This window comes from Oncorhynchus mykiss, chromosome 10 (assembly GCF_057628025.1).
Source record: "Oncorhynchus mykiss isolate SJ-2025 chromosome 10, ASM5762802v1, whole genome shotgun sequence".
Taxonomy (NCBI): Eukaryota; Metazoa; Chordata; class Actinopteri; order Salmoniformes; family Salmonidae; genus Oncorhynchus; species Oncorhynchus mykiss.
The window spans coordinates 56,910,284-56,924,345 of NC_143031.1; positions in this window are offsets into that span (position 1 = coordinate 56,910,284).

Sequence of the window (14,062 nt, forward strand, 5' to 3'; positions counted from 1 at the left end):
CTGGCGTTGCTGTAGCCCCAGGACCAGGCCTCTACACTGGGGACGACGGGCCTCCACAGGGTATGCCCTCACTGGGGCATTGAGATGAGAAGCCTAGCAGAGGCTGTCTAATTGAGGGAGCGGTGTATTATTAATGCAAGGCTGTAATATTTTCCATAAAAAGCTCCCACTTCCCAAAAAGTGACGCTAATACACTTTAGCTGCTTTCCTACAGCATGCTGCATGTTGGTATTGGAAATATCTTGTATCAACAATTTCTCCATGACATCCTAAAGGTAAAGAATTTAAAGGATGAAGTTTTTAAATCAAACATCCCCTATTTCTTCTTCAAGCAGAAGAAGAAAGAACGTTTTGTTGTTACCAATTGGGATTAAAATGTCTTAAAATTATCATTTTTTTGTACACGATATACACAAAAGAATGTCAAAGTGGAAGAAAAAGAAAACAACAACAAAAACATGATTAGTTAAGTATTCAACCCCCTGAGTCAATATGCAGTGGAAAGAAAAAGTATGTGAACCCTTTGGAATTACCTGGATTTCTGCATAAATTGGTCATCAAATTTGATCGGATCTTAATCTACAGTGCCTTGCGATAGTATTCGGCCCCCTTGAACTTTGCGACCTTTTGCCACATTTCAGGCTTCAAACATAAAGATATAAAACTGTATTTTTTTGTGAAGAATCAACAACAAGTGGGACACAATCATGAAGTGGAACGACATTTATTGGATATTTCAAACTTTTTTAACAAATCAAAAACTGAAAAATTGGGCGTGCAAAATTATTCAGCCCCCTTAAGTTAATACTTTGTAGCGCCACCTTTTGCTGCGATTACAGCTGTAAGTTGCTTGGGGTTTGTCTCTATCAGTTTTGCACATCGAGAGTCTGAAAAAACATTTTTTTTAGAAAACGCTGTTGCGCAACAACTCACTGCCTTCCTGAAGAAAAACAATGTATACGAAATGCTTCAGTCTGGTTTTAGACCCCATCATAGCACTGAGACGGCACTTGTGAAGGTGGTAAATGACATTTTAATGGCATCGGACCGAGGCTCTGCATCTGTCCTCGTGCTCCTAGACCTTAGTGCTGCTTTTGATACCATCGATCACCACATTCTTTTGGAGAGATTGGAAACCCAAATTGGTCTACACGGACAACTTCTGGCCTGGTTTAGATCTTATCTGTCGGAAAGATATCAGTTTGTCTCTGTGAATGGTTTGTCCTCTGACAAATCAACTGTAAATTTCGGTGTTCCTCAAGGTTCCGTTTTAGGACCACTATTGTTTTCACTACATATTTTACCTCTTGGGGATGTTATTCGAAAACATAATGTTAACTTTCACTGCTATGCGGATGACACACAGCTGTACATTTCAATTAAACATGGTGAAGCCCCAAAATTGCCCTTGCTAGAAGAATGTGTTTCAGACATAAGGAAGTGGATGGCTGCAAACTTTCTACTTTTAAACTCGGACAAAACAGAGATGCTTGTTCTAGGTCCCAAGAAACAAAGAGATATTCTGTTGAATCTGACAATTAATCTTAATGGTTGTACAGTCGTCTCAAATAAAACTGTGAAGGACCTCGGCGTTACTCTGGACCCTGATCTCTCTTTTGAAGAACATATCAAGACCATTTCAAGGACAGCTTTTTTCCATCTACGTAACATTGCAAAAATCAGAAACTTTCTGTCCAAAAATGATGCAGAAAAATTTATCCATGCTTTTGTCACTTCCAGGTTAGACTACTGCAATGCTCTACTTTCCGGCTACCCGGATAAAGCACTAAATAAACTTCAGTTAGTGCTAAATACGGCTGCTAGAATCCTGACTAGAACCAAAAAAATTGATCATATTACTCCAGTGCTAGCCTCTCTACACTGGCTTCCTGTCAAAGCAAGGGCTGATTTCAAGGTTTTACTGCTAACCTACAAAGCATTACATGGGCTTGCTCCTACCTATCTCTCTGATTTGGTCCTGCCATACATACCTACACGTACGCTACGGTCACAAGACGCAGGCCTCCTAATTGTCCCTAGAATTTTTAAGCAAACAGCTGGAGGCAGGGCTTTCTCCTATAGAGCTCCATTTTTATGGAACGGTCTGCCTACCCATGTCAGAGACGCAAACTCGGTCTCAACCTTTAAGTCTCTACTGAAGACTCATCTCTTCAGTGGGTCATATGATTGAGTGTAGTCTGGCCCAGGAGTGGGAGGGTGAACGGAAAGGCTCTGGAGCAACGAACCGCCCTTGCTGTCTCTGCCTGGCCGGTTCCCCTCTTTCCACTGGGATTCTCTGCCTCTAACCCTATTACAGGGGCTGAGTCACTGGCTTTACTGGGGCTCTCTCATGCCGTCCCTGGAGGGGGTGCGTCACCTGAGTGGGTTGAGTCAGTGATGTGGTCATCCTGTCTGGGTTGGCGCCCCCCCCCCCCTTGGGTTGTGCCGTGGCGGAGGTCTTTGTGGGCTATACTCCGCCTTGTCTCAGGATGGTAAGTTGGTGGTTGAAGATATCCCTCTAGTGGTGTGGGGGCTGTGCTTTGGCAAAGTGGGTGGGGTTATATCCTTCCTGTTTGGCCCTGTCCGGGGGTGTCCTCGGAGTGGGCCACAGTGTCTCCTGACCCCTCCTGTCTCAGCCTCCAGTATTTATGCTGCAGTAGTTTATGTGTCGGGGGGCTAGTGTCAGTTTGTTATATCTGGAGTACTTCTCCTGTCCTATTCGGTGTCCTGTGTGAATCTAAGTGTGCGTTCTCTAATTCTCTCCTTCTCTCTCTCGGAGGACCTGAGCCGTAGGACCATGCCCCAGGACTACCTGACATGATGACTCCTTGCTGTCCCCAGTCCACCTGGCTGTGCTGCTGCTCCAGTTTCAACTGTTCTGCCTTATTATTATTCGACCATGCTGGTCATTTATGAACATTTGAACATCTTGGCCATGTTCTGTTATAATCTCCACCCGGCACAGCCAGAAGAGGACTGGCCATCCCACATATGCTCTCTCTAATTCTCTCGTTCTCTCTCTCTCTCGGAGGACCTGAGCCCTAGGACCATGCCCCAGGAATACCTGACATGATGACTCCTTGCTGTCCCCAGTCCACCTGACTGTGCTGCTGCTCCAGTTTCAACTATTCTGCCTTATTATTAGTCGACCATGCTGGTCATCTATGAACATTTGAACATCTTGACCATGTTTTGTTATAATCTCCACCCGGCACAGCCAGAAGAGGACTGGCCACCCCACATAGCCTGGTTCCTCTCTAGGATTCTTCCTAGGTTTTGGCCTTTCTAGGGAGTTTTTCCTAGCCACCGTGCTTCTACACCTGCATTGCTTGCTGTTTGGGGTTTTAGGCTGGGTTTCTGTACAGCACTTTGAGATATCAGCTGATGTACGAAGGGCTATATAAATAAATTTGATTTGATTTGATTTGATTTTCCCATTCCTCCTTGCAAAACAGCTCGAGCTCAGTGAGGTTGGATGGAGAGCATTTGTGAACAGCAGTTTTCAGTTCTTTCCACAGATTCTCGATTGGATTCAGGTCTGGACTTTGACTTGGCCATTCTAACACCTGGATATGTTTATTTTTGAACCATTCCATTGTATATTTTGCTTTATGTTTTGGATCATTGTCTTGTTGGAAGACAAATCTCCGTCCCAGTCTCAGGTCTTTTGCAGACTCCATCAGGTTTTCTTCCAGAATGGTCCTGTATTTGGCTCCATCCATCTTCCCATCAATTTTAACCATCTTCCCTGTCCCTGCTGAAGAAAAGCAGGCCCAAACCATGATGCTGCCACCACCATGTTTGACAGTGGGGATGGTGTGTTCAGCTGTGTTGCTTTTACGCCAAACATAACGTTTTGCATTATTGCCAAAAAGTTCAATTTTGGTTTCATCTGACCAGAGCACCTTCTTCCACATGTTTGGTGTGTCTCCCAGGTGGCTTGTGGCAAACTTTAAACAACACTTTTTATGGATATCTTTAAGAAATGGCTTTCTTCTTGCCACTCTTCCATAAAGGCCAGATTTGTGCAATATATGACTGATTGTTGTCCTATGGACAGAGTCTCCCACCTCAGCTGTAGATCTCTGTAGTTCATCCAGAGTGATCATGGGCCTCTTGGCTGCATCTCTGATCAGTCTTCTCCTTGTATGAGCTGAAAGTTTAGAGGGACTTGGTAGATTTGCAGTGGTCTGATACTCCTTCCATTTCAATATTATCGCTTGCACAGTGCTCCTTGGGATGTTTAAAGCTTGGGAAATCTTTTTGTATCCAAATCCGTCTTTAAACTTCTTCACAACAGTATCACGGACCTGCCTGGTGTGTTCCTTGTTCTTCATGATGCTCTCTGCGCTTTTAACGGACCTCTGAGACTATCACAGTGCAGGTGCATTTATACGGAGACTTGATTACACACAGGTGGATTGTATTTATCATCATTAGTTATTTAGGTCAACATTGGATCATTCAGAGATACTCACTGAACTTCTGGAGAGATTTTGCTGCACTGAAAGTAAAGGGGCTGAATAATTTTGCACGCCCAATTTTTCAGTTTTTGATTTGTTAAAAAAGTTTGAAATATCCAATAAATGTCGTTCCACTTCATGATTGTGTCCCACTTGTTGTTGATTCTTCACAAAAAAATACAGTTTTATATCTTTATGTTTGAAGCCTGAAATGTGGCAAAAGGTCGCAAAGTTCAAGGGGTCCGAATACTTTCGCAAGGCACTGTAAGTCACAATAATAGTGGGCAACAAACATAGTGGGCTTAAACTAATAACACACAAATGATTGTATTTTTCTTATTCTGTATTGAATACATAATTTAAACATTCACAGTGTAGGTTGGAAAAAGTATATGAACCCCAAAGCTAATGACTTCTCCAAAAGCTAATTGGAGTCAGGAGTCAGCTAAACTGGAGTCTAATCAATGAGACGAGATTGGAGATGTTGGTTAAAGCTGCCTTGCACTACAAAAAAACACAAAAAATGAGTTTTCTATTCACAAGAAGCATTGCCTGATGTGAACCATGCCTCGAACAAAAGAGATTTCAGAAGACCTTAGATTAAGAATTGTTGACTTGCATAAAACTGGAAAAAGGTTACAAAAGTATCTCTAAAAACCTTTATGCGCATCAGTCCATGGAAAGACAAATTGGCTATAAAAATGGAGAAAGTTCAGCACAGTTGCTACTCTCCCTAGGAGTGGCCGTCCTGCAAAAAGGACTGCAAGAACGCAGCTCAGAATGCTCAATGAGGTTAAGAAGAATCCTAGAGTGTCAGCTAAAGACTAACAGAAATGTCTGGAACATGCTAACATCTTTGTTACGAGTCTTCGATACATAAAACACTAAACAAGAATGGTGTTCATAGGAGGACACCACAAAATAAACAACTGCTGTCCAATAAAAACATTGCTGCACGTCTGAAGTTTACAAAAGTGCACCTGGATGTTCCACAGCGCTACTGGCAAAATATTCTGTGGACAGATGAAACAGTTGAGTTGTTTGTAAGGAACACATAACATGTGTGGAGAAAAAAGGCACAGCACAGCACACAAACATCAAAACCTCATCCCAACTGTATGGTGGAGGGAGCATCATGGTTTGGGGCTGCATTGCTGCCTCGGAGTCTGGACACCTTGCTATCATCGACGGAAAAAGGATTTCCCAAGTTTATCAAGACATTTTCCAGGAGAATGTTAGGCTATCTGTCCACCAATTGAAGCTCAACAGAAGTTGGGTGATGTAATAGGACAACAACCTAAAACACAGAAGTATATCAATAACAGAATGGCTTCAACAGAAGAAAATATGCCTTCTGGAGTGGCCCAGTCAGAGTCCTGACCTCATCCCGATTGAGATGTTTTGCCATCTACAGTGGCTCCTCCTTTAAAAGTTGCAAGCTTACACCGCGGGTCTTAGAGGTACCCAGCGTCACAGATTAATTGCTCCAGACCACCGCAAGGGGGAGTTAGAGCACTCATTGTGCATTTGGGTTCCAATGACGAATTTGACGCGAGCCACCCATCTCATTTCTTCAACAAAGATGGCTGACATAACATTACGGTGGAAGCAAATGTAAGTAATTATAACGTCATAACGACTCAAGCAAAACATTTACAATTCAGAGGAATATATTAGTTAATGTAGAGACAAAAGATTGTGCATAAGTTTTTGTCATAAAGTTAATTTACGAAAATCGCTATTTAGCAAGGTTTTTTTCAGTCATATCCAATACCAGGTGTATCAAACTCCATTATTTGAATGATGCTTTGTCTGAAAAAATAAAAAAATAAATAACCAGACATTCATACAGACTTGCCATGCAGAATTTTTGCACAACCAAAGATTCTGCCATATCCTGCCAGTACGCCACTCAGTCGGAGAATGATGCATGGAAGACGGCAAGGAACTAGATGGGAGTAACAATCCAGGCTATTTGCTCTTGAGACTGGCATAATAATGTATTGAAACAAGCGACACTATTGACTGTGCACAAATGTATTAATTGGGGTTGGGGCCAACTGTGGCTAAAAACTCTATCAATTGTAATCTTTAACATGTGGAAAGGGGAAAAAGTCTCACTAGTGTTGAGTAATGTGCTGTTAAAATTGGTGTAAGTAAAATGTATTGAAAGAGCATATTGAAGTTAGAAGCAAAAACCTACAACTATTTAAGCACCGTTTCGCGCTGCTCTAAGACAAGCATGGGGACTGGTCTTGATAAATCAATGAGATTTTTATTTTCACTTAATCTCCATTTGGGTATTGGTTAGACTAGAATTAGAAAATTAGAGTGCAGAAATGTTATGCTTTTAGTGTAACCTTTATTTAACTAGGCAAGTCAGTTAAGAACAAATTCTTATTTACAAGGACGGCCTACTCCTTCCTCCCCATCGGGGAATTGAACCCCAGTATCACGCGTGCCCTCACAACACAGAGATTCTTTAGCTAAATAGCCCAGTACTGTACTGCCGACCGTCACGTTGTACAGCGCCATATTTTCCGTTCCATCCTAACGGAAACCCAGAGGGTTTTTTGTGTTTCTTGGAATAGAAACACCATAATATTAATCTAATTAATTAGGTTAAATTTCTTAAAATCAATCCCATATACTATGTTATTACAAAAAAAAGTTTTACATTCTCTGGTAATGCCACTATGGAAGACTAGCAGATGTTTCTCAAAGATGCCTTCTGGTGGTCAAACTAGCACTAACTTGCATTAACAGAAAAAATGGCTGGCAATTAGATAACGTGCCACAGGATGCTGCAGCAGCCCGCAAGGTGTGCTGCAATATGACGCAACTTTTAAAAGAGCAACCACTGCAACCACATGTCCTTTGCAAGGCATTGGAAAACCTCCCTGGTCTTTGTGGTTGAGTCTGTGTTTGATATTCACTGCTCAACTGATGGACCTTACAGATAATTGTGTGTGTGGGGCACAGCGATGAGGTAATCATAAAACAAATCCTGTTAAAGACCATTATTGCACATAGTCAGTCCATGCAACTTGTGACTTTTTGAGCACATTTTTCTTCCTGAAATTCTTTAAGCTTGCCACAACAAAAGATTTCAATACTTGAATACGTTTATTGACATTTCAACTTTTCATTTTGCATTCATTTGTAAACATTTCTAAAAACATAATTCCACTTTGACATTATGGGGTATTGTGTGTTGATCAGTGACACATCTACATTTCATTCATTTTAAATGCAGGCTGTAGCACAACAAAATGAGGAAAAAGTCAAGAGGGTGAATACTTTCTGAAGGCACTGTATACTGCTGCTGTATTCTGCTCTGGGTGGCAGGCAGCCGCGCGGTTAAGACCATTGATGATGTCAGTTAAGGCAGCCACTCCCCACATCTCTCTGATTCAGAGGGGTTGGGTTAAATGTGGAAGAATTCACACTGACTAGGTATTGACTAGGTATTCTGTTTCCCTGATATTCTGCTTCATCTAGCTATTGGAAGAACAAGATCTGAAAATGGAAATGATAGACAGCGAATATCGCCGGAGGTGACCCAAGTAGCCAGAATAAGATGGATGAGAGAAGCGAGGCATTCCAGTAAAATCCCTTCCTGCCCCCAGACAGTTCAGGATTTTGTTCATAAGAACCATAGCGATACCGTATGGGGTTATGGGTAAACAAATATTGATTTCTACAATAAGTCTAATTACATTGGACATACTGTTGTAGTACGATGACGCACAATATCTATTCTCACCACATATGCTGGCACTCCACATGTTGACACGGTTTAGCTCTGTAATGGTTTTTGTACAAATTTTCTGAGTGGTATAGCGTTTTTGAAGGTCACCATTATGATGCCAGTGTTTGCATCGCTGTGTTGTGCATTTGGGGGCAGACTGATGCAGTTAGCGGGATGTCCAGATTGCTAATTGACATTGAAAAGCACCATGAAATTTGGCGCCCGATCTTCCTCTCGCAAATATTTTCTCTTGTCGAGCTTCAGACATGTCTTTCTTTTTCCTTGCACTCTATTTGCACACGCTGCTACTGGTGTTGGCAGACCAAGGCTTTGGTAATCTGGCATGCCAAGATTAGCTAAATCTCACATGCTAATAATCCCAGGGACAAAGATGCAATGAATGTGATCAGCTGTGAAAATTGTACTGACACTGATTTGTTTAGTCAGTGGAAGAATGATCATGAATGATACAGTTACTATATACAGTAGTTGGCCATTTTCCCTTCATGATTATAACTGTGTCCTTACGTGACTGACTGGGGTTCAAACCTGTGGCTCCTGTGTGCCAGTGCATATACTGTACAAGTACAGTACATTCGGAAAGTATTCAGGCCCATTGACCTTTTCCACATTTTGTTACGTTACAGACGTATTCTAAAATATATGAAACTGTTTTGTTTTAAGGAGTGGCTTCTGTCTGGCCCTCTACCATAAAGGCCTAATTGGTGGAGTGCTGCAGAGATGTTTGTCCTTCCGGAAGGTTCTCCCATCTCCACAGAGGAGCTCTGGAGCTCTGTCAGTGTGACCATCGCGTTCTTGGTCACGTCCCTGATCACGGTCCTTCTCCACCGATATCTCAGTTTGGGTGGTTCCAAACTTCTTCCATTTAAGAATAATAGATGCCACTGTGTTCTTGGGGACTTTCAATGATACAAAATTATTTTGGTACCCTTCCCCAATCTGTGCCTCGACAATTCTGTCTCGGAGCTCTACAAACAATTCCTTTGACCTCATGACTTGTTTTTTGCTCTGACATGCACTGTCAACTGTGGGACCTTATATAGTGTATATATGGTGTGTGCCTTTCCAAATCATGTCCGATCAATTGAATTTACCACAGGTGGACTCCAATCAAGATGCAGAAACATCTCAAGGATAATCAATGGAAACAGAATGCACCTGAGCTCAATTTCAAGTCTCATAGCAAAGAGTCTGAATACTTGTTTAAAAATTGTATTTCTGTTTTTTATTTTCATGAAATATAAAAAAAAAATGTTTTTGCTTTGTCATTATAGGGTATTGTGTGTAGATTGATGAGGATTTTAAAAATATATATTTTAGAATAAGGCTGTAACATAACAATATCTGCAAAAAGTCAAGGGGTCTGAATACTTTCCGAATGCACTGTATTAGCCTGCTGAGCTTAAAACCTAGGCCTGGTCACAGAGTCAACGCAGAAAAAGTAACTCATGTTACACTAAGATAACTGTCACCATGGTGTACAAGGAAAACAATTGACTCTTATTTTATGTATTGGGGTTGTGCCGCAGAGCATCGTGGGGGTTGAATGTGTTGAGATAAGCACGTTCTAGATAAATGGTTGAACTGATTCCTCTCTCCTGTCCCATCATTATTGAATTGTTATAAAGACATGATTATATAACCAACAAAACATAACATAAAAGACAGACGACGAGGAAGTATGAACCTACGGGAACTATTCTGTCGGGAAGAAGTGGGTTTCTACAAGTTCAAAACTTATTTTCCATGGTAGCACAGTGTATTACTAGCAGAGGCAGGTTCTTAGTCGAGCTAGCTAGCTAGCATAGAGTGAGTTAGCATCGTCATGGACAACAAAAAAGGATCTGAGACGAGCGTCGGAGTGGGAAAACCAACGTGATCAAAAAGGGAGGAATGAGTAAAGGAAAGAACATTTACTGTGAAGACAAATTTGGAATTCAAAACTGAGAGAACTTTAAGGATGAGACGTCAGTGAGTGAAATGAATGAGTGAAATGAATGAAGATACGTGGCTGAGGAAAATATTGCCTTGAGTGACAATCAGGAGCCTATTGAGGAACAACAGTTTGATGAAAGTGTTGAGCAGTGGAGCTCATATTCAGAACGGATATTTTGTTAAGGAAGAAGGAGAATCGGTGACAATGTTTGCTGCTGCATTAATAAATAAACTATCAGAGCACTGTGAGTTAAATTAGGTTCTAAATGACACCATTAGGGACAGACTAGTATGTGGGCTAGGGAGTGAAGCTACACAAAATAGTCTATTGACTGAAAGTAATCTGACCTTGGCAAGGGCCATGGAAATCAGCGTGTCCAAGGAACTAGCTGCTAAAGAGGCTCAGCAGTTGAGTTCATCAGGACGAGTGCACAGAGTTGAAACTGAAAATCGGGGACAGGGAAATCAAGGAAACTGCTTCCGCTGTGGCAAGAGGGACATGAGTCATCTATGTATATGCTGGCGTAAAGGACATGGATTGCAGAGTCTCTGGTAAAACAAAAAGTCCCCACATCGAACGAGATTGCAGAAACAAGAAAAGCTTGGAGAAAACGTCAGACTGACAATAACTAAGGGACATTCCAGTGAACAAAAAAGAGACATGTTCACGCTGTTGAACAGGAGAACACCGAGGTGAGTGACTCTTCAGATGAGGAAGTCACACAGAATATACTGACTGCTGCTGGTGTGCCGCATGGGTACTATGTCTCTCCCTTGCTAGAGGGGCATCCGGTGCGTAAAGAGATTGACACAGGGGCAGCAGTATCCCGTGTCAGATAGTCTACAAAAAAGGCACTAAAACACCTGCCACTTCAGTCAGCACACATCGTGTTAAAGACTTATACAAGCGAATCTGCCGCTGTGAGATGCATCACTGAGGTGAAAGGACACTATCCATCGCTACTGGGATGTTCATGGCTGGAGAAAATGGCACTGGCCATCAGTGCCTACAAGGACATATGGAGACACAAGTCTCTTAAAGAAACATGGAGATGTATTTAATGGAGAGCTGGGTAGCATGAAAGACATTACAGTGAATCTTGGCTTTAAGCCAAACAGCAAACCAACGTTTCTGAAAGCATGACGTGCACCTTATGCTATGAGACCAAATCTCAAGGCTGACTTGGACGCTTAGTCAAGAACAAAGTACTGGAGCCGGTCAGAGTGGGTGAATGGGTAATACCATCATACCAGTCCTTAACAAGGATGGTATATGTGGAGGATATGTGGATATGTGGAGACTTTAAATCAGGATATGTGGAGACTAAAGTCACAGCTGACGATATGTTGTCCACTGAGCAGTATCCTCTACCACAAAAGTTCAGAAAAATAGACCTCTGTCGAGCCTACTTGCAGATGCACATACAGCAGATGAAAAGTCAAAGGAGCTGCTCGTCCATCATTTTAAGCGCTGTTCCGAAGGGTGATGGGACCAAATCTTGAGTGGATTGCCAGGAGTACAATGCTACCTGAATGACATCATCATTACTGGAAAGGACAAGGAGGACCACCTCCAGAACTTGAATGCAACCTTACAGAAATTGAAGGACTACGAGTTCGTAAGTACAAATGTGCATTCTTCAATTCCTCAGACACGTCATTAATGCAACGGGCCTCTACAAGTCTCCGTTCAAGGCGCGCACCATGATGTGTTGACTTGTAAGGCTGTTCATAATGGCTGTTCATAAAAGGAATCATTCATGTAGGAGGGGAGGACTCGTTGTGTTTTGGGGTTGTGCCGCAGGGCATCATGGGGGTTGTTTTGAGATGAGCACGTTCTAGACAAATGGTTAAACTGATCCCAGTATCCCGTCTCGTTGTTATTGAATTGCTATAAAGACGTGGTTATGAAACCCATGAGACATAACATTCCGGTGCACTGCACTTAAGACAATGTCTTATTGATGGAAAAATCTATTGACTTTACAAGATCATTTAGCCCAGGGCTCTCCGACCCTGTTCCTGGAGAGCTACCCTCATGTAGGATTTCGCTTCAACCCCAGTTGTAATTTACATGATTCAGCTTATCAACCAGCTAATTGTTAGTATCGGGTACAGGATGGTAGCTCTCCAGGAACAGGATTGGAGAGCTCTGATTTAGCCTATTTAGCTGCCTCTGTAATAATTAATTGCAATTCGGGAGTTTAGGACTATAAGGTTCTATCTGCATTTATGTACAAATGACTTTTCGATGTAATCTGCCTATTTAGTATTCCAAATACCCCAAATCATGTTTTTCACATTCAAAAGAATACAATATACAATTGGTGACACCATTCAAATCCTCTTTTTGCAGATAAAACCTTGTAGTCCCAAGCTCTCAAATTGTATAGTGTGTGTGGCATTGTGGGCCACCACCCTGCTCACTACAAGTCCCATTAGCCTACAATCAAGCCACAGCACAGGCGCATGCAATTGTGGCTCATCAAGCTTTGCATACAGCTCAACGCAGCTGTCAATCACAAAAACTATCAACAAAGGACTGAAGCCACTTTTTGACCTGGAATTTGAAGTTTATGTTGTACTTCGGTTTTATTTTGTTTTTCTACCTTTTGAGTTCTGCAATTTTTGTATGATGACAATTTCTTAACATAGTTAGGTGGATACCACCTGGGCTGGGTAATACCCATACAGGTAGATAGAGGACTCATCTTTATATCTGTGCCAGTCACGTTCTGACCTTAGTTTCTTTGTTTTGTCTTTGTTTTAGTAGGGTCAGGGCGTGAGTTGAGGTGGGCAGTCGATGTTCCATTTTCTATAATTTGGGATTCCTGTGTTTGGCCTGGTATGGTTCTCAATCCGAGGCAGCTGTCAATTGTTGTCCCTGATTGAGAACCATACTTAGGTATACTTATTTTCCGTGTCAGTGTTTGTTCCACACGGGACTGTTTGGTTTGTTTCGTTTATTCACGTTGTTATTTTGTACTTTTCAGTGTTCTATTAAAAGTAAGCAATATGAACACTTCTGCGTTGACTCTGTGACCAGGCCTAGGTTTTAAGCTAGGCAGGCTAATACAGTGCATTCGGAAAGTATTCAGACCCCTTTGACTTTTTGCAGATTTTGTTATGTTACAGCACGCTGCGCATTGGTCCTCCGATCCTTCCTACTACTGTTCTTCGTCACAATGGAGTAACACAATGGACAGTACCATTTAGGCTACAATTGAGGCTGCAACCCATAGAGCCCCACAGTGCAGGTGTCATAATACCCATAAAACCTAGCAGTCAAACAGGGAAATGGTTCCAGTAATTTTAAAACCATTAATTTCCCCCTGGCATGACATTTTGATAACCATGTAAATCTCTCTCAGACAAGGTGACTTATCTATTAAAAAATGATAATTAGCATCAAAGTAGACATGCAAAACTACAAATCTCTGCAAGCTCCTGCACGTCATTTCTATCTCCAGAGATTCTTACCTTTGCCTCGATTCGGCAGTCTCTTCCAGATCATCGTGGCATTTGTATTTCTTTATGATAACTACATTAGCAGCTAATTAGCATATACTTTTTTGGGAGGGTAAATACAGGAAAATATTGACAAAAGTCACCTTGCCCTGGAGAGATTGACATGGTTATCAAAATGTCATGCCAGGGTAAGCCTACACGAAACACAGCCCTTATTTTAAGGAAAAACGATTGGAACCATTTCCCTGTTTAACCTCTATGTTTTATGGGTATTATGACTCATACTGTGGTTCTCTACAGGAATCCCCACCCAGTTGACTACTTTGACAACTTTAAAATGGCGGAAGAATGGTGAAAGTCATCAATGGCGCTGCACATGTTAATATGGCGTTTTGGCCTCTAAAGGCCTCTATCATTTTCTTTG